This window comes from Elephas maximus, chromosome 16 (genome assembly GCF_024166365.1).
Source record: "Elephas maximus indicus isolate mEleMax1 chromosome 16, mEleMax1 primary haplotype, whole genome shotgun sequence".
In the NCBI taxonomy this organism is placed as follows: domain Eukaryota; kingdom Metazoa; phylum Chordata; class Mammalia; order Proboscidea; family Elephantidae; genus Elephas; species Elephas maximus.
The window spans coordinates 46,308,389-46,327,229 of record NC_064834.1 but is presented as its reverse complement, the minus strand read 5'-3'; the positions used below and the strand labels follow the sequence as shown (position 1 = coordinate 46,327,229).

Here is an 18,841-nt window from a genome sequence, read left to right as displayed (position 1 = left end):
CCTAAAGTCTAAGTAAGCTCACAAACTAAAGCAGTTAATTCCTCAATGGAAGCTACTTTCCAGTCTAAATGATGCTTCTTGACTAATTCTGAAATTTCAGGCTTGAGACCAGAAAGAAATAATGTATTAAAACTTCCTTTCAGGAAGGTGAGGCCAAGATGGTGGAATAGCCACATGGCTCCTGCTATCCCTCTCACAACAAAGAACCAAAAAAAAAACAAGTGAAATGATTTATCACAATCTAGGAGCCCTGAACATCAAAGGGAAAGTTAGAAAATGGACTGAGCGGCAGTGGGAGGGAGAGTCCGTTCAGAAGTGGAGAGGAGCTACCAGACCTGAATTGCCGAGATCCCTCAGGCACCATTCCCGGGAGCGGTGGTGGTGGGCTGATGGTAGTGTTATGCCGCAGTTTCCTCAGAGAGAAGCAGCGAGCTGCAAAGCCTACTCACACCTCTGGAACCAGAGATGAGTGACGCTCTTGGCAAAAGCTAAGTACTGGCATGTATTTTAACACACGCCCAGCCCCCAAGCCGGCTTCACTGGCTGTTGATTTCCCTGGGCCTGAGATAGGCCCTGTTGAGCTCCTGGAGCCATCCTCCTGGCCTTGGAGAAGGAATGCAATTACAATTGGGGGAAAAGAAAATCTGCCAGCTCCACTAACCTGTGGAGCTCAAGACAGAAGCAGTTCCTGTCCAGGCAGAAACAGTCCATGGACTTTGAATACCTTTCCTTCTTGCATGGACCTGTGTGGGCCTATTTCAGGAGAATAGGCCCTTCTTGGCAGGCTGCAACCACTTAAGCTGTGTGGTGAAGAGGTGGGTGTTTGATATTTGACATAACTTTGCCTATTAAAGAGGGTCCTCACCTACCCACATCAGGGACCTAATGACTGGTGGTGGCTCTACTAAGGTCACCCAGCCACCCGTGACAGGGGTCCAAGGATAACTGGTACCTCCCCGGCCTTACAACCCAAAGCATTGGGTGCCCATGGTCAGTCTGCACAGCCCACCCACCTGTATGCTCAGGGAACACGAACACACTTTCTTCACAGACACCTTGGGGATGGTTCTCAGCCCCCTGCCTTGTTCAAAGAGTGACCCCTGCTGCAACCAGGTACCGGTACCTAAACTAATCACCCCATCACCTCTAAGACTGTAGAACACAGCCTCTACCACACACTTGATGATCAGCTACCTGGACACCTGAGCTGAATTCATATAAGAAAAGTGAATGGACTCCTAGGCTGACATACCTGATAACAGCTCCACCCGTCTGGTGACAGGACGTCAGAGTTTCAAAGGCAAAAATGATCAAGCCAGCTCACTCAAGCAACCCATTGGGTATATCAAAACAAAACAAAGCAAGAAGCTAGGATACAGTAAGGAAACATAAAATAAACTAATACATTAAATTAGATGGCTCGGAGACAACAGTCAATATCAAGTCACATAAAGAAACAGACCATGATCACTTCAACAAGTTCTGAAAACAAAGAATCAATGGATCTTGTGGATGAAGGTGCTTTCCTGGGATTACTGGATGCAGAATTCAAAAGATTAATATACAGAACCCTTCAAGACATTAGAAATGAAATTAGGAAGGAGATCAGGCAATATGCAGAACAAGCCAAGAAACACACAGATAAAGTAGTTGAAGAAATTAAAAAGGTTATTCAAGAACATAATGCAAAATTTAATAACGTGCAAGAATCCATAGACAGCAATCAGAAATTCAGAAGATTAACAATAAAATTACAGAAGTAGACAACTCAATAGAAAGTCAGAGGAGCAGAATTGATCAAGTGGAAGGCAGAATTGGTAAACTTGAAGGTAACGCATTTGGCACAAATATATTTGAAGAAAAATCAGATAAAAGAATTTTTTAAAAAATGAAGAAACCTTAAAAATCAAGTGGATCTCTATCAAGAGAAATAACCTACTAGTGATTGGAGTACCAGAACAGGGAGGGATAACAGAAAATACAGAGACAATTGTTGAAGATTTGTTGGCAGAAAACTTCCCTGATATCGTGAATTTGAGAAGATATCCATCTAAGATGCTCATCAAACTCCACATAAGGTAGATTTTAAGGAAAGTCACCAAGACATATTATAATCAAACTTAAGAGCAGGTAGGGATAAATGTAAAGTCACCTACAAAGAACAGTCAACAAGAATAAGCTTGGACTTTGGACTACTCGGCAGAAACCATGCAGGCAAGAAGGCAATGGGATGACTTATACAAAGCATTAAAGGAAAACAGTTGTGACCCAAGAATCACATATCCAGCAAAACTGTCCCTCACATATGAAGGTGAAATAAGGACATTTCCAGATAAGCAGAATTTTAGGGAATTCATATAAACCAAACCAAAACTACAAGAAATATTAAAGGGAGTTCTCTGGTAAGAAAATCAGTAATACCAGGTATCTATCCAAGACTAGAACACTGGACAGAGCAATCAGATATCAACTCAGACAGGGAAATCACAAAAATAAATCAAGATAAAAAAACACTCAAAACAGGGAAACAGTGATGTTATTGTGTAAAAAAGACAACATTAAAATAATAAAGTAAGGGACTAAGAAATGTAGTCATAGATCTTTCATATGGAGAGGAAGACAAGGAGATATAAAGAAATAAAATTTAGGTTTAAACTTAGAAAAATAGGGGTAAATATTAAGGTAACTAAAAAAAAGTTGACTGACTATCCTACCTGACAAAATAAAATACAAGAAAAAAATAGAGACACAGCAGAAACAAAATCAACAACAACAAATAAGAGGAAAAGACAATACATAAAGATAAACTGCTCAGCACAAAAAATTAAGTGGGAAAAAGAAACCGTCAACAATGCACAAAAAAAGATGTTAAAATGACAGCACTAAACTCGTATCTATCTATAATTACACTGAATATAAATGACTTAAATGCACCAATAAAGAGACAGTGAGTGGCAGAACTGATAAAAAAACACGATCCATCTGTATGCTGCCTACAAGAGACACACTTCAAACTTAGAGACACAAACAAACTAAAACTCAAAAGATGGAAAAAATATATCAAACAAACAACAATCAAAAAAGAGCAAGGGTGGCGGTATTAATTTCCAACAAAATAGACTTTAAAGTTAAATCCACCACAAAGGACAAGGAAAGACACTAAATAATGATTCAAGGGATGATATAGCAGGAGGATATAACCTTGTTAAACATTTATGCACTCAATGACAGGGCTGCAATATACATAAAACAAACTCTAACAGTATTGAAAAGTGAGATAGACAGCTACACAATGACAGTAGGAGACTTCAACACACCACTTTTGGTGAAGGACAGAACATCCAGAAAGAAGCTCAGTAAGGACATGGAAGATCTAAATGCCACACAATCAACCAGCTTGACCTCATAGACATACACAGAACACCCAACAGCAGCCAAGTGTACTTTCTTTTCTAGTGCACATGGAACATTCTCTAGAATAGACCACATATTAGGTCATAAAGCAAGCCTTAGGAGAATCCAAAACATCGAATTTTACAAAGCATCTTCTCTGACTATAAGGCCATAAAAGTAGAAATCAATAACAGAAAATACAGTGAAAAGAAATCAAATACTTGGAAACCGAACAATACCCTGCTCAAAAACAACTGGGCTACAGAAGATATTAAGGTTGGGATAAAGAAATTCATAGAATCCAAAGAGAATGAAAACACTTCCTATCAGAACCTTTGGGACATAGTGAAAGCAGTGCTCAGAGGTCACTTTAAATTACTAAGTGTACACATACAAAAAGAAGAAAGGGCCAAAATCAAAGAATTATCCCTACAACTTGAACAAATAGGAACAGAACAACAAAAGAAATCCTCAGGCAGCAGAAGAAAGCAAATAATAAAAATCAGAGCAGAATTCAATGACATAGAAAACAGAAAAAAAAATTAAAAAATTGAAAGAATTAACAAGACCAAAAGCTGGTTCTTTGAAAAATTTAACAAAATTGATAAATCATTGGCCACACTGTGAAAAGAAAAACAGGAGAGGAAACAAATAACCCAAATAAGAAATGAGATGGGTGATATTATGACAGACCCAACTGAAATTAAAGGAATTGCATCAGATTACTATGAAAAATTGTACTCTAACAAATTTGAAAACCTAGAAGAAATGGATGGATTCCTAAAAACATACTACCTACCTAAACTAACACAAACAAAGTAGAACAACTAAGTAGACCCTTAACAAAAGAAGAGATTGAAAAGACAATAATAATAATAATAATAACTCCAAACAAAAAAAGCTCTGGCCTGGATGGCTTCACTGCAGAGTTTTACCAAACTTTCAGAGAAGAGTTAACACCACTACTACTAAAGGTATTTCAGAGCATAGAAAAGGATGGAATACTCCCAAACTCATTCTATGAAGCCAGTATATCCCTGATACCAAAACCAGGTAAAGACACCACAAGAAAAGAAAATTACAGACCTATATCCCTCATGAACCTAGATGCAAAAATCCTCAACAAAATTCTAACCAATAGAATTCAACAACATATCAAAAAAATAATTCACCATGAGCAAGTGGGATTCATACCAGGTATGCAGGGATGGTTCAACATTAGAAAAACAATTAAGGTAATCCGTCATATACATGAAACAAAAGACAAGAACCACATGATTTTATCAATTGATGCAGAAAAGGCACTTGACAAAGTTCGACACCTATTCACGATAAAAACTCTCAGCAAAATAGGAATAGAAGGAAAATTCCTCAACATAATAAAGGGCATTTATACAAAGCTGACAGCCAACATCATCGTAAATGTAGAGAATCTGAAAGCATTCGCCTTGAGATCGGGAACCAGACAAGGATGCCTTTTATCACCACAAGAGTGACCAACACTGTGCTGAAGGTTCCTAGCCAGAGCAATTAGGCTAGATAAAGAAATAAAGGGCATCCAGATTGGTAAGGAAGAAGTAAAAGTATCTCTATTTGCAGATGACATGATCTTATACACAGAAAACCCTAAAGGACCCTCAAGAAAACTACTGAAACTAATAGAGGAGGTCAGCAGAGCAGCAGGATACAAGATAGACATACAAAAATCAGTTGGATTCCTCTACACCAACAAAAAGAACATTGAAGAGGAAATCACCAAATCAGTACCACTGGTGGATTCAAACTGCTGGACCTTTTTGTCGACCGTTGTAGAACCTAACCCTTGTGCCACTAGAGTTCGAACCTTTTCACTAGAAGATATCTTCTTTTTTAAATACTAGGATGTAAAGTTAACTATGATTAATACATCTTATAATATATGAAAATGGAATAAGAGAAGGAAGAAAATAAAGATATGGGCGTGTATGTGCATGTGTCTTTGTTATCTAGTGCTGCTACAACAGAGATGCTATAAGTGGATGGCTTTAAGAAACAGAAATTTATTCTCTCACAGGCCAGGAGGCTAGAAGACCAAATTCAGGGTGCCTGCTCCAGGTGAAGGCTTTCACTCTCTGGAGCCTTCCCTTGTTCTTCCTCTGCTCATCAATTGTCCCCTGGAAAATCACATCAGATGACATAATGGTGGTCAATCACACAATACTGGAAATTGTGGTCTAGCCAAGTTGACATGCATTATGGGGGGATAACAATTCAATCCATAACATTTCAACCTTTCACCCCCCGAAATTTATGCCCTTGTCACATGTAAAACACATTCATGCCATCCTATCAGAATAAAAGTCTTAAATGACCTCCAAGTCCAAAATTCAAAAAAATTCCTCATCACCTGTGAAATCTAGAATACATGTTATCTGCTTCCAAAGTACAATGACAGAACAGGTACAAGGTAGATATTTCCATTACAAATGGGAGAGATTGGAGGGAAGGAAGGGGTGATAGGCACCAAACATTATTTCACAAGTTCTCAGAACACCCTGGGTTGAACCTATCAGATGAGAGAATGATAGGAATTGCAATGCAGTGTTTATTTCTGGCCTCAGGACTGAAATTTCTGCATTAGTCAAGAAACATCATTTAGATTGGAAAGCAGCTTCCAAGAAGGAATTAACTACTTTAGCTTACTTAGACTTTAGAAACAAAGCAAGCTGCTCAAACTAACAAATTAGAAGCTTAGAAAACTAGTTTTAAACCCTCAAACAGAACTAAAACTAGTTTCTGCAACTATTATGAAAACCCTGGTCATTTGAAAAGCAAATGCTTTATGTTAAAGAATAAACAGAAGGTTTCCACCTCAGCTGCTCTTCCTTCCCCTGATGCAGATTGAAAGGGCTCTCGGGACAAAACAGACTTTTCCTGTAGTAGCTCTAAACTCCCAAAGACAAAAAACTACGTAAATTAATGGCGAGCCCTCTTCAAGGGCTAGACCCTTCTGATTACATGTCCAAAGTACATGAATCGAAGTCTTGCCATCCTCGACTCCAAAGAGCTCTCTGGGTGTACTTCTTTCAAGGCAGATTTGTACATCCTTTTAGCAGTCCATTGTATATTCAGTATTCTTCACCAACACCGTATTTCAAAGGCACCAATTCTTCTTCAGTCTTCCTGAATCATTGTCAAGCTTTTGCATGCATATTAGGTGATGGAGAATATCACGGCTTGGGTCAGGTGCACCTTAGACCTCAAAGTGACATCTTTGGTTTTCAACACTTTAAAGAAGTTGTTTGCAGCAGATTTGCCCAATGCAGTACATTGTTTGATTTCTTAAGTGTTTCACCCATGGGGGTTGATAGTGGTTCCAAGTAAAATGAAATCCTTGACAGCCTCAATATTTTCTCCATTTATTATGACAGTGTTTTTCAGTCCAGCTCTGAGGATTTTCGTTTTCTTTATGTTGAGGTGTGAACCTTACTGAAGGGTGTAGTCTTTGTTCTTCATCAGTAAGGGCTTCAAGTGTTCACTTTCAGTAAGCAAGGTTGTGTCATCTGCATATCACAGCTTGTTAAGGAATCTTCCTTCAATCCTGACACCTTGTTCTTCTTTATAAAGTTCAGCTTCTTGGAATATTACAAACACATATATTTCTGCCTTATTCATGCTGCACAGTATGAATGAAATGTTTCATTTCTGAGGAACACTTACTAGTATTCCTGTATTCCAAGTAATGATGTAATGAAAATTATTTAGACATTCCTCTATTTGCACGTGGAGTAGATATGAAGAATTTGAATTCTTAACATTGTAAGTTATTACATTTTATACTTTAATAAATACTGTCAAATTGTCTTCCAAATAGATGTACTAATTTATAATCCAGTCACCAGTGCAGGCAAGTACTCATCTATACATGTCCTTATATATATGTTGACAATGTATTTTCAGCCTTTGTCTTCATCAATTTGATGGCTGAAAGTAGTATCTTATAGGATAGCTTGCATTTTGCATACATTGCCTGGGTTAATTCTTGCAACATCTTACTAAGGTAAATAAAGTAGGTATTATCAACAATTTACAAACAAAAAAACCGAGGCTTCAAGGGTTAAGAAATCTACCCAAGTTATACCTAAGAGTAGCAGAGCCAGAGTTCCTACTGAGTTCCTCCCGATGGTTGCACCATGTTGCCTTGCATTTCTGAATGCCTACTTGAGTCTTCCATTCTCAGGACACATTTAGCTGCAAAGCTGTCCCTGATTCATAGAAAGGCCAGAGAGGATAAGATCCCCTTTCCACTCAAGTGACACTGTCATCTACCCTCTGCCCTAAACATGCAACTGTGATTCCCATCATGCATTTTTCTGGCTGCAAAATAAGAATCTGAAAATCTGAAAGAAACATAATCTGAGTACTTGAAAAGAAAATGCCCATGTTGCTACTCAGAGGAAGTAAGTCATCTTTCCCTAGGTTGTTTGTAACAACCATCTCACAATTATACGTAGGGGGACAAACTTAGCCTCTCCCTGCTCTTCTGCTTCAGCCCATAAAATATGAACTTTTGCCCTCTTGGAGTTATAAGTACACAGTCTCTTCTCTGAAACCCCTGGTGACCTATGTGTTTCCAAGTTCAGAACTGTTTGATTTTTTAGAAAGGTATTATGATGTATTTGTTGTAGATTTTATGTAATCTCAATACAGTGTGGGATAGTACCATATATATGTATACATGTTTTGGGAAATGGACAAACTACCACTAAAATTTATTTGGAAATGTGAACAGCTAAGAGAAACCTAAACAATCTTAAAGAAGCAGAACAAATTTGTAAGAGTTACCCTGCCAGATATCAAGGCCTGTAATAAAGTTTTATAGCCCCAAACTGGACACAACACAACTCAAAATCCATCAGCCCAGACTTGTGGTTTTTGCACTTTTCTCATCTTGTGTTGGTAGAGGATTGAAATCATACTGTGAACACAGGGACTTCAAGAGTACTGAGGTGCTGTGTACGAAAAGGAAATCTTACCCTGGGGATGAGGTAGTTCCTGAATTCAATATCACGGGTCACCTCATGGGCCAGGGGGATTGCGATGAGGTCGATGTATCTCCGGATCTCGTGCACCACAGCATCCGTGCAGGGCATGCTGCCCCTGTCCTGCATGCAGGGGCTCCAGTGTCAGCCATCCACACGGTCGATCTCTTCCTGGACTTTAGCTGAGAAGACATACTAAGAACTGACAAAAAGGAGAAAATTGGCACATTTGCCATAGCAATTCGGCATTACATGAAGTGTTATGAAATTGTACCAATATCGTCATAAACATACATTATATGCCCAGAAGTACACCTAGACAAAGAGACAGAGAATTGCAACAGTGCAGACACATATACCACCATTTGTCTGTTAGTTTGTTGTGCTGTGGTGGCTTTTGTGTTGCTGTGATGCTGGAATCTATGCCACCAGTATTTCAAATACCAGCAGGGTTACCCATGGTGGACAGGTTTTCTGCGGAGCTTCCAGACTAAGATACACTAGGGGGAAAGGCTTGGTGATCTATTTCTGAAAAGTATTCAATGAAACCCCATGGATCGCAACAACAAATTGTCCAATATTATGCTGGAACATGAGGCCCCTAGGTTGAAAACTACTGAAAATACCTAGTGGCTGGAACAATGGGCTCAAGCATGCCAACAATTGTGAAGATGATGCAGGATCTGGCAACATTTTGTTCTGTTGTACAAGTAGTTGCCATGAGTCAAGGCAACTCGATGGCAATAAGCAACAATAACAGACACATATAACTCTCTTAAAAGCTTGGCCTTAAGAAAAAATCTGTATAAACCTATATATTGTCACACAGAGTAACTAATACTTAAAGAAATGATAAAATGCTTCAAAATATAGGCAATTAACACATAATTAACTCAAGAAATTACTGTCCTTGCAGAAGGATAAACAGGAATGAAATTTTAATTTAAATCAAAATAATATATGGTAACCCATTACCCAGTGCCATCGAGTCGATTCCGACTCATAGTGACCCTATGGTATTAAATATTAAATTTTATTAAAAGATTCATGTGTGTGTGTGTATTTGAGTCTGTGCAATTTGCAGTAGTATTGTTTCTCATCCCCATTCCCAAAGGCAGCCACTTTGAATCATTCTGGCAGTTACTTCTGAAATTTATGTTCATATTTCTAATTAATGCCTCTAGTTCCATTTCCATTTCCAGATTTGCTCATTTTTAGACAACATCTAATAACTACCAGGTATGGATTCTAAAAGGATGTGGAATGAGGAATATCATTGTTGATATCACATTGATCTTGGCTGAGAACAGGGAATATCAGAAAGATGTTTACCTGAGTCTTATTGACTATGCAAAGGCATTTGACTGTGTAGATCATAACAAATTATGGATATCATTGTGAAGAACGGGAATTCCAGAACACTTAATTTCTGTTTGTTAAAGCCATCCACTTGTATTATTCTTGTTATGGCAGGACTACATAACTAAGACACACCTCTATTGTGCAAAGTTGTCTCATTTTTATTCCTTCATCAAATTTGGACAAATTTCACCCGGTGCCATAAAAGTTTAAATAATGAGGTTTCTCTAAGAGAAACAATGGAAAACACTAGCTGTGTCTTGCCAACTTCTTTTCTGAATTTCACCCCGCCCACCATCTGTGGTTGTACCTGTGACCTCTGGGTGCTTTAGCAGAAGCAGGAGTCCATATCTCAGGGTGATGCTTGTTGTCTCTGTCCCAGCTCCAAGCAGATCAGATACCTTGGCTAACAAATTTTTAGTAATAAATTCAGACTGTTGATTGTGCTTTTCCTAAGAATGATTTGACACAATGTTGACAAATTAGTTCACCAGCATATTTAATTACAACGCATCCAAAAAACTCAGTTGTTCTAAAGCTAAGCAAACTTAGAAACTGGAAAATGTAGTTGTATAAAACAATCTAGTGTACGGTATTGTGGAAATTGTTGATGAGTTGGCCCAATCTTAATTTTCTAACCTTTTATCATACTTGTACTTGACAAAAAAATTCATTTCCCAGCCTCTTTTGCAGTTATGTGGGCCATACAACATAGTTCTTTCCTATGAGATGTAAGCCAAAGCCTGGTGGTACCACTTCTTCTCTGTCCTACTTCTGACTTCAAACCCAGACGTGAAGGTGAAAGTTGGCAGTCATCATCTCAGGAGATGAGGATTTAAGCATGATGATATAGGCCTACATACTAAGTTTGGTGAAAGAAAATGGAAGACTATTGACTCCTTGATGCTTCAGGGCTATTGTGCTTGCTTGGACTGCCAAAAATGAGATTCCTTGTGAGATAAATCCACTATGTGTTTAAGCCATTGTTAATTGGGTTTTCTTTTATTTGAGGAAACTCTGGTGGCATAGTGGTTAAGTGCTATAGCTGCTAACCAACAGGTCAGCAGTTCAAATCCACCAGGCACTACTTGGAAACTATGGGGCAGTTCTACCCTGTCCTATAGGGTCACTGTGAATCGGAATCAACTCGAAGGCAACGGGTTTGGTTTTTTCTTTTTTTTTTTTATTTGAAGACAAAACACAATCATAGTTGGTAGACATGAGTAAATTGGGGCCATATCATGAAAGATATAAGCCTGAATCAAGAGTTTGTAATTCTCTTCTTCTGTTAAAGTTTTTGTATGAACTCAGTATTGCTTGAAAACTCATTGGGAAGTTTAAATTATGTGAAAGCTTATATGGCAGTACAGTATCGAATGAATTATAGGGAAAGAAAATGGATTCCCAGAGATAAGATGGACAGCACTATTGTACTCCAGATGGGATGCCATAGGCAACTTTGTCTAATGAACAACTGCAGAAATGGCTAGAAATATAAAAATTAAAGAGACACAACAACCATGAAGACAGAGAGTTAGGTCGTTAACTATCCATAAAGAATGAAGGAGAGAGTGGGGATAATGAAGATGCTGAGACTAAGGGACTGACTGAATGGAGCTCTTATGAATTGGAAGCTGGAAGAGGAAAAGGACCTGACAAGAACAAGTAAGACTTATTTAGGACTAGAGGATGATGAGACACTGAACAGAGAATTTAAAAAGGGCAGTTTGAAACATTGACTGAAGGGAGTCATTAATATACCTAAAGAAAAACTCTTTTCCTAACCAGTACACTAGGCCAGCATTATTTTAATGAGCTTCTTATAATCTCCTGGTGACCTGTGGCATGTCTAACCACTATGCAATTAAACCCATTAAGACTGACTTACCCATAACAACGGTTGTACATACTAGACAAATCTAATCGTCTCCTTAACCAAAAAAACCCATTGCCTTCGAGTCAATTCCGACTCATAGCGACCCTATACGACAGAGTAGAACTGCTCCATAGGGTTTCCAAGGAGCTTCTACTGGATTCAACCATTTAAACACCCATAGTAAGTACTACTCAGTGAACCACAAAATGCACAAGCAAACAAATAACTGAGTGGCCTCTACATCTTACCTGCTTCATTTTGATCAGGAAACAATCAATGAAGTCCCGAGGATTCTTAAAGTCCAAGGATTCTTCGTGTTCTTTCACTTTCTCCAAAATATAACTTCTTACATAAACAGTATTATTAAGGAATTTGCTATGACTCCCTGGGAAATAGGCAATCAGCATGGGGAATGTATTGCAGACCTATAAGAGAAAAAAAGTGATTTGTTAAATAAAAATATTTAATGAAGATATACATGTGACATGCTAAGCCCTGGTTAAAACTGGAGCTATAAAGATGAATAGAAAATGGTCTCCATTTGGAGGGCTAATTCCTTACTGTACATACATACAAAGTAATGTTCTATGCTTATAGAATTATTTGATGGCGAAAGCTGACCAGATTATCATAGATGATAATCATTTCTGACACTCACATTATTTCTATAGTATGAAAGCAACTTTATATCAATCCTCCCATTTTTTATATCAGTTCTTTCCTACAACCTTGAAGTACAAACAGCATGAATTACTATAATTCACATTTTGTAGGTGAGGACCTAGTAGGTTAAAGAAGTCTGAGCAACCTGATTGACATAGGACACAAAGCTAGTCATGGCTACCTCTACTTCTTTCAGGCTTACTCAAACAAAGAATCAGGGTTTTAAAACTGGGAGGGGCTTGAAGATATCATGAAACCAAACTTGACACCCTTTGATACATTACCTGTGCTCCAGAGCAGCTAAGTGAGTTCTCTAAGATCACACAATTATCATCCAGGAAGAGGGCAGAACATGCCAGCTAAGCACAGAGTAAAAATGTGATGATTGTTTATGGCTTACACCCTGTAAACCCCAATCATTTTGTCATCTAGGATCCCAACTGAAGCATAAGCAACATTACCTTAGTAACATCTGTGGCCCTAAACATTCCCACTCATTGACATGCCAAGTTAGAACATTTCTGCCAAGTTATTTGATGCATAGGTCATTAAGCATTGAATGGAGAACAAGCCTTGTTGGTAATGGAAGCCTTTCAACAAGGACCTTGGCTCTCCACTGAGTGCTGTGGTCATGCTTTTGGGGCAATCACTAAAGTACTTTACGAAAACTGGGCTTTGGGCTTTAGAGGAAAAACCACTGTGCAGGGAGCCACTGGGCTTGAACGGAGCTCTATATTCACAGCATCCGTTTTCATCTGTGTAAAATAAAGCTCTGGGGGAAGGTCTTTGTCATCAATCTTCCCCTGCTCTAGGAGCTTCTCAGGCCAGGGACCCTGGGCCCAAAGGCCACACTCCCCTCCTGGTTCTTCATTCTTGGTAGTAGGAGGGCCCCCTGTCTCTCTGCTCACTTCTCTCTTTTATATCTCAAAAGAGACTGGCTCAAGATACAACCTAATCTTGTAGATTGAGTCCTGCCTCTTCAACATAACTGACTCTAATCCTGTCTCATTAACGTCAGAGAGGTAGGATTTATAACACATAGGAAAATGACATCAGGTGACAAAATGGTGGACAATCAAACAATACTGGGAATCATGGCCTGGCCAAGTTGACACACAGTTTTGGGGTACACAATTCAATTTATAATAGAATCCACACGAATATGCGAAACTACTTGGGAGATCGTTTTCAGAATAGAGCATGACCTCCTGCAGACTTGACTGGGCTCTGGGAGAAGAGGTGGAGAGGGCCATAAAGACATGTCCTGCTCCAGCTGCCACTTGTTCTTTAACTTGAAAACCGAATTTCTGGCATTTTTTTTTTTTTAATTTTTAAAGTGCTTTAAGTGAAAGTTTACTAATCAAGTCAGTCTCTCACACAAAAACTCATACACACCTTGCTACATACTCCCAATTGCTCTCCCCCAATGACACAGCCTACTCTGTCCCTCTACTCTCTCTTTTCGTGTCGGTTTCGCCAGCTTCTAACCACCTCTACCCTCTCATCTCCCCTCCAGACAGAAGATGCCAGCACAGTCTCAAGTGTCCACCTGATCCAAGAAGCTCACTCCTCACCAGCATCCCTCTCCATCTCATTGTCCAGTCCAACCCCTGTCTGAAGAGTTGGCTTTTGGAATGGTTCCTGTCCTGGGCAAACAGAAGGTCTGGGGGCCCAGACCACCAGGGTCATTTGAGTCTCAGCCAGACTATTAAGTATGGTCTTTTTATGAGAATTTGGGGTCTGCATCCCACAGCTCTCCTGCTCCCTCAGGGGTTCTCTGTTGTGTTCCCTGTCAGAGCAGTCATCGGTTGTAGCCGGGCACCATCTAGTTCTTCTGGTCTCAGGGTGATGTAGTCTCTGGTTTATACGGCCCTTTCTGTCTCTTGGGCTAGTCATTGCCTTGTGTTCTTGGTGTTCTTCATTCTCCTTTGGTCCAGGTGGGTTGAGATCAATTGATGCATCTTAGATAGCCACTTGCTAGCGTTTAAGACCCCAGACGCCACTCTTCAAAGTGGGATGCAGAATGTTTTCTTAATAGATTTTATTATGCCAATTGACTTAGATGTCCCCTGAAACCATGGTCCCCAAAACCCTGCCCCTGCTACGCTGGCCTTTGAAGCATTCAGTTTATTCCAGGAACTTCTTTGCTTTTGGTTTAGTCCGGTTGCGCTGAGCTCTCCTGTATTGTGTGTTGTCTTTCCCCTCACCTGAAGTAGTTCTTATCTATCTAATTAGAGAAAACCCCTCTCCCAACCTCCCTCCCTCCTTCCCCCCTCTCATAACCATCAAAGAATATTTTCTTTTAGTTTAAACAATTTCTCGAGTTCTTATCATAGTGGTCTTATACAACATTTGTCCTTTTGCTGCTGACTAATTTCACTCAGTGTAATGCCTTCCAGATTCCTCCATGTTATGAAATGTTTCACAGGTTCATCACTGTTCTTTATCTATGCATACTATTCCACTGTGTGAATATACCATAATTTATTTATCCATTCATCTGCTGATGGGCACCTTGGTTGCTTCCAAATTTTTGCTACTGTAAACAGTGCTACAACGAACATGGATGTGCATATATCTGTTCGTGTAAAGGCCCTTATTTCTCTAGGATATATTCCAAGGAGTGTGATTGCTGGATTCTATTTCTAGCTTTTTAAGGAAGTGCCAAATTGATTTCCAAAGTGGTTGTACCATTTGACATTCCCACCAGCAGTGTATAAGTGTTGCAATATCTCCACGGCCTCTCCAACATTTATTATTTTGTGTTTTTTGGATTAATGCCAGCCTTGTTGGAGTGAGATGGAACCTCATTGTAGTTTTGATCTGCATTTCTCTAATGGCTAATGATCGTGAGCATTTCCTCATGTATCTGTTAGCTACCTGAATGTCTTCTTTAGTGAAGTGCCTGTTCATATATTTTCCCCATTTTTTCAATTGGGTTATTTGTCTTTTCGTAGTTGAGTTTTTGCAGTATCGTGTGGATTTTAGAGATCAGGCGCTGGTTGGAAATAAAGCTAGAAACTTTTTCCCAGTCTGTAGGTAATCTTTTTATTCTTTTGGTGAAGTCTTTAAATGAGCATAGGTGTTTGATTTTTAGGAGCTCCCAGTTATCCAGTTTTCTTCTGCATTTTAGTAATATTTTGTATACAGTTTATGCATGTATTAGGGTTCCTAGTGTCATTCTTATTTTTTCTTCCATGATCTTTATCGTTTTGGGTTTCACATTTAGGTCTTTGATCCATTCTGAGCTAGTTTTTGTGCATGGCGTGAGGTATGGGTCTTGTTTCATGTTTTTGCAGATGGATATTCAGTTATGCCAGTACTTTTGGTTGGAAAGACTGTCTTTTCCCCCATTTAACTGATTTGGGGCCTTTGTCAAATATCAACTGCTCATATGTGAGGGCATTTATGTCTGGATTCTCAATTCTGTTCCTTTGGTCTATCTGTTGTTGTACCAGTACCAGGCTGTTTTGACTACTGTGACAGTATAATAGGTTCTAAAATCAGGTAGAATAAGGCCTCCCACTTTGTTCTTCTTTTTCAGTAATGCTTTACCTATCTGGGGCCTCTTTCATTTCCATATGAAGTTGGTGGTTTGTTTCTCCATCTCATTAAAAAAATCATTGGAATTTGGATCAGAATTGCATTAAATCTATAGATCAATTTTGGTAGAATAGACATTTTTATAATGTTATTCTTCCTATCCATGAGCAAGATAAGTTTTTCCACTTACGTAGGTCTCTTTTGGTTTCTTGCAGAAGTATTTTGTAGTTTTCTTTGTATCAGTCTTTTACATCACTGGTAAGATTTATTCCTAAGTACTTTATCTTCTTGGGGGCTACTGTATATGGTATTGATTTGGTGGTTTCCTCTTCGATGTTCTTTTCGTTGATGTAGACGAATCCAACTGATTTTTGTATGTTTATCATGTATCCCGATACTCTGCTGAACTCTTCTATGAGTTTCAGTAGTTTTCTTGAGGATTCTTTAGGGTTTTCTGTGTATAAGGTCATGTCATCTACAAATGGAGATAATTTTACTTCTTCCTTGCCAATCTAGTTGCCCTTTATTTCTTCATTTTGCCTAATTGCTCTGGTTAGGACCTCCAACACAATGTTGAATAAGAGTGGTGATAAAAGGCATTCTTGTCTGGTTCCCGATCTCAAGGGGAATGCTTTCAGGCTCTCTCCATTTAGGGTGATGTTGCTATTGGCTTTGTATAAATGCCCTTTATTATGTTGAGGAATTTCCCTTCTATTCCTGTGTTGCTGAGAGTTTTTATCATGAATGGGTGTGGAACTTTGTCAAATGCCTTTTCTGCATCAATTGATAAAATCATGTGATTCTTCTCTTTTGCTTTATTTCCACGATGGATTACATTAATTGTTTTTCTAATGTTGAACCATCCCCGCATACCTGGTATAAATCCCACTTGGTCATGGTGAATTATTTTTTTGATATGTTGTTGAATCCTATCAGCTAAATTTTGTTGAGGATTTTTACATCTAGGTTCATGAGGGATATAGGTCTGTAATTTTCTTTTTTTATGATGTCTTTACCTGGTTTTGCTATCAGGGATATGCTTGCTTCATAGAATGAGTTTGGTAGTATTCCATCCTTTTCTATGCTCTGAAATACCTTTAGTAGTAGTGGTGTTAACTCTTCTCTGAAAGTTTGGTAGAACTCTGCAGTGAAGCCATCTGGGCCAGGGCTTTTTTTTGTTGGAAGTTTATTGATTACCTTTTCAATCTCTTCTTTTGTTAAGAGTCTATTTAGTTGTTCTACCTCTGTTTGTGTTACTTCAGGTAGGTAGCATGTTTCTAGGAATTCATCCATTTCTTCTAGGTTTTCAAATTTGTTAGAGTACAACTTTTCATAGTAATCCGGTATGATTCTTTTAATTGCAGTTGGGTCTGTTGTAATATCGCCCATCTCATTTCTTATTCAGGTTATTTGCTTCCTCTCCTGTTTTTCTTTTGTTGTTTTGGCAAATGGTTTATCAATTTTGTTGATTTTTTCAAAGAACCAGCTTTTGGTCTTGTTAATTCTTTCAACTGTGTTTCTGTTTTCTATTTCATTTAGTTCTGGTCCAATTTTTCTTATTTGTTTTCTACTGGTGCCTGAAGCTTTCTTTTGTTGCAGTCTTTCTATTTGTTCAAGTTGTAGGGATGATTCTTTGATTTTTGGCCCTTTCTTCCTTTCTTTTTATATGTGTGCTTTTATTGATATTAAGTTACCTCTAAGCACTTCTTTTGCTGTGTCCCAAAGGTTCTGATAGGAAGTGTTTTCCTTCTCATTGGATTCTATGAATTTCTTTATTCCATCCTTACTGTCTTCTATAATCCAGTCTTTTTTTGAGTAGGGTATTGTTCAAAGGAAAAAAAAGACTGGATTATAGAAGACATTAAGGATGTTTTTTTTTCTTTTTATTCTTCAGTTTCCAAGTGTTTGATTTCTTTTGCCTGCTTTTTCTGTTATTGATTTCTACTTTTATGGCCTTATGGTTAGGGAAGATGCTTTGTAATATTTTGATGGTTTGGATTCTGCTAAGGCTTGCTTTATGACCTAATATGTGGTCTATTCTACACAATGTTCCACGTGCACTAGAAAACGAAGTATACTTGGCTACCGTTTGGTGGAGTGTTCTGTAGATGTCTATGAGGTTAAGTTCATTTATTGTTGCATTTAGATCTTCTGTGTCTTTATTGAGCTTCTTTCTGAATGTCCTGTCCTTCATCGAAGGTGGTGTGTTAAAGTCTCCTACTATTATTGTGGAGCTGTCTATCTCACTTTTCAATGCTGATAGTTTGTTTTATGTATCTTGCAGCCCTGTCGTTGGGAGCATAAAAATTTTAAATGGTTATATCTTGTTGGTATATTGTACCTTTGATCATTATATAGTGTCCTTCCTTATTCTTTATGATGGATTTAACTTTAAAGTCTATTTTGTTAAAAATTAATATTGTCACTCTGATCTTTTTTGATTGCTTGCTTGATATATTTTTTTCCATCCTTTGAGTTCCAGTTTGTGCTTCTAAGTCTAAGGTGTGCCTCTTATAGGGAGCATATAGTTGGATCATGTGTTCTAATACATTCTGCCACTCTCTGTCTATTTAATGGTGCATTTAGTCCATTTACATTCAGTGTAATTATGGATAGGTATGAATTTAGTGCTATCATTTTGATGTCTTTTTTTGTGTGTTGTTGACAGTTTCTTTTTCCCACTTAATTTTAGGTGCTGAGTAGGTTATCTTTATATATTTTCCTTTCCTCAAGTTCATTGGTGTTGATTTTGTTTCTGCTGAGTCTCTATCTTTTTCTTGTATTTTATTTTGATGTGTAGGATATTTTGTCTCCTTTGGGGTTACCTTATTATTTACCTCCATTTTTCTAAATTTAAACCTAACTTTTATTTCTTTGTATCACCCTGTCTTCTTCTCTATATGGAAGATCTGTGACTACATTTCTTAGTCCCTCTTTATTGTTTTTTTTTTTTTAATAATTTTTATAGAGCTTCAAGTGAACGTTT

At 38.2% G+C, this 18,841-nt stretch overlaps 1 pseudogene; it reads right to left on the bottom strand.

The window, feature by feature from the left end:
- Positions 1-2,710: 2,710 nt before the first annotated feature.
- The window catches only part of LOC126060002 (cytochrome P450 2C42-like), a 79,529-nt pseudogene continuing 63,398 nt past the window's right edge, over positions 2,711-18,841 (bottom strand).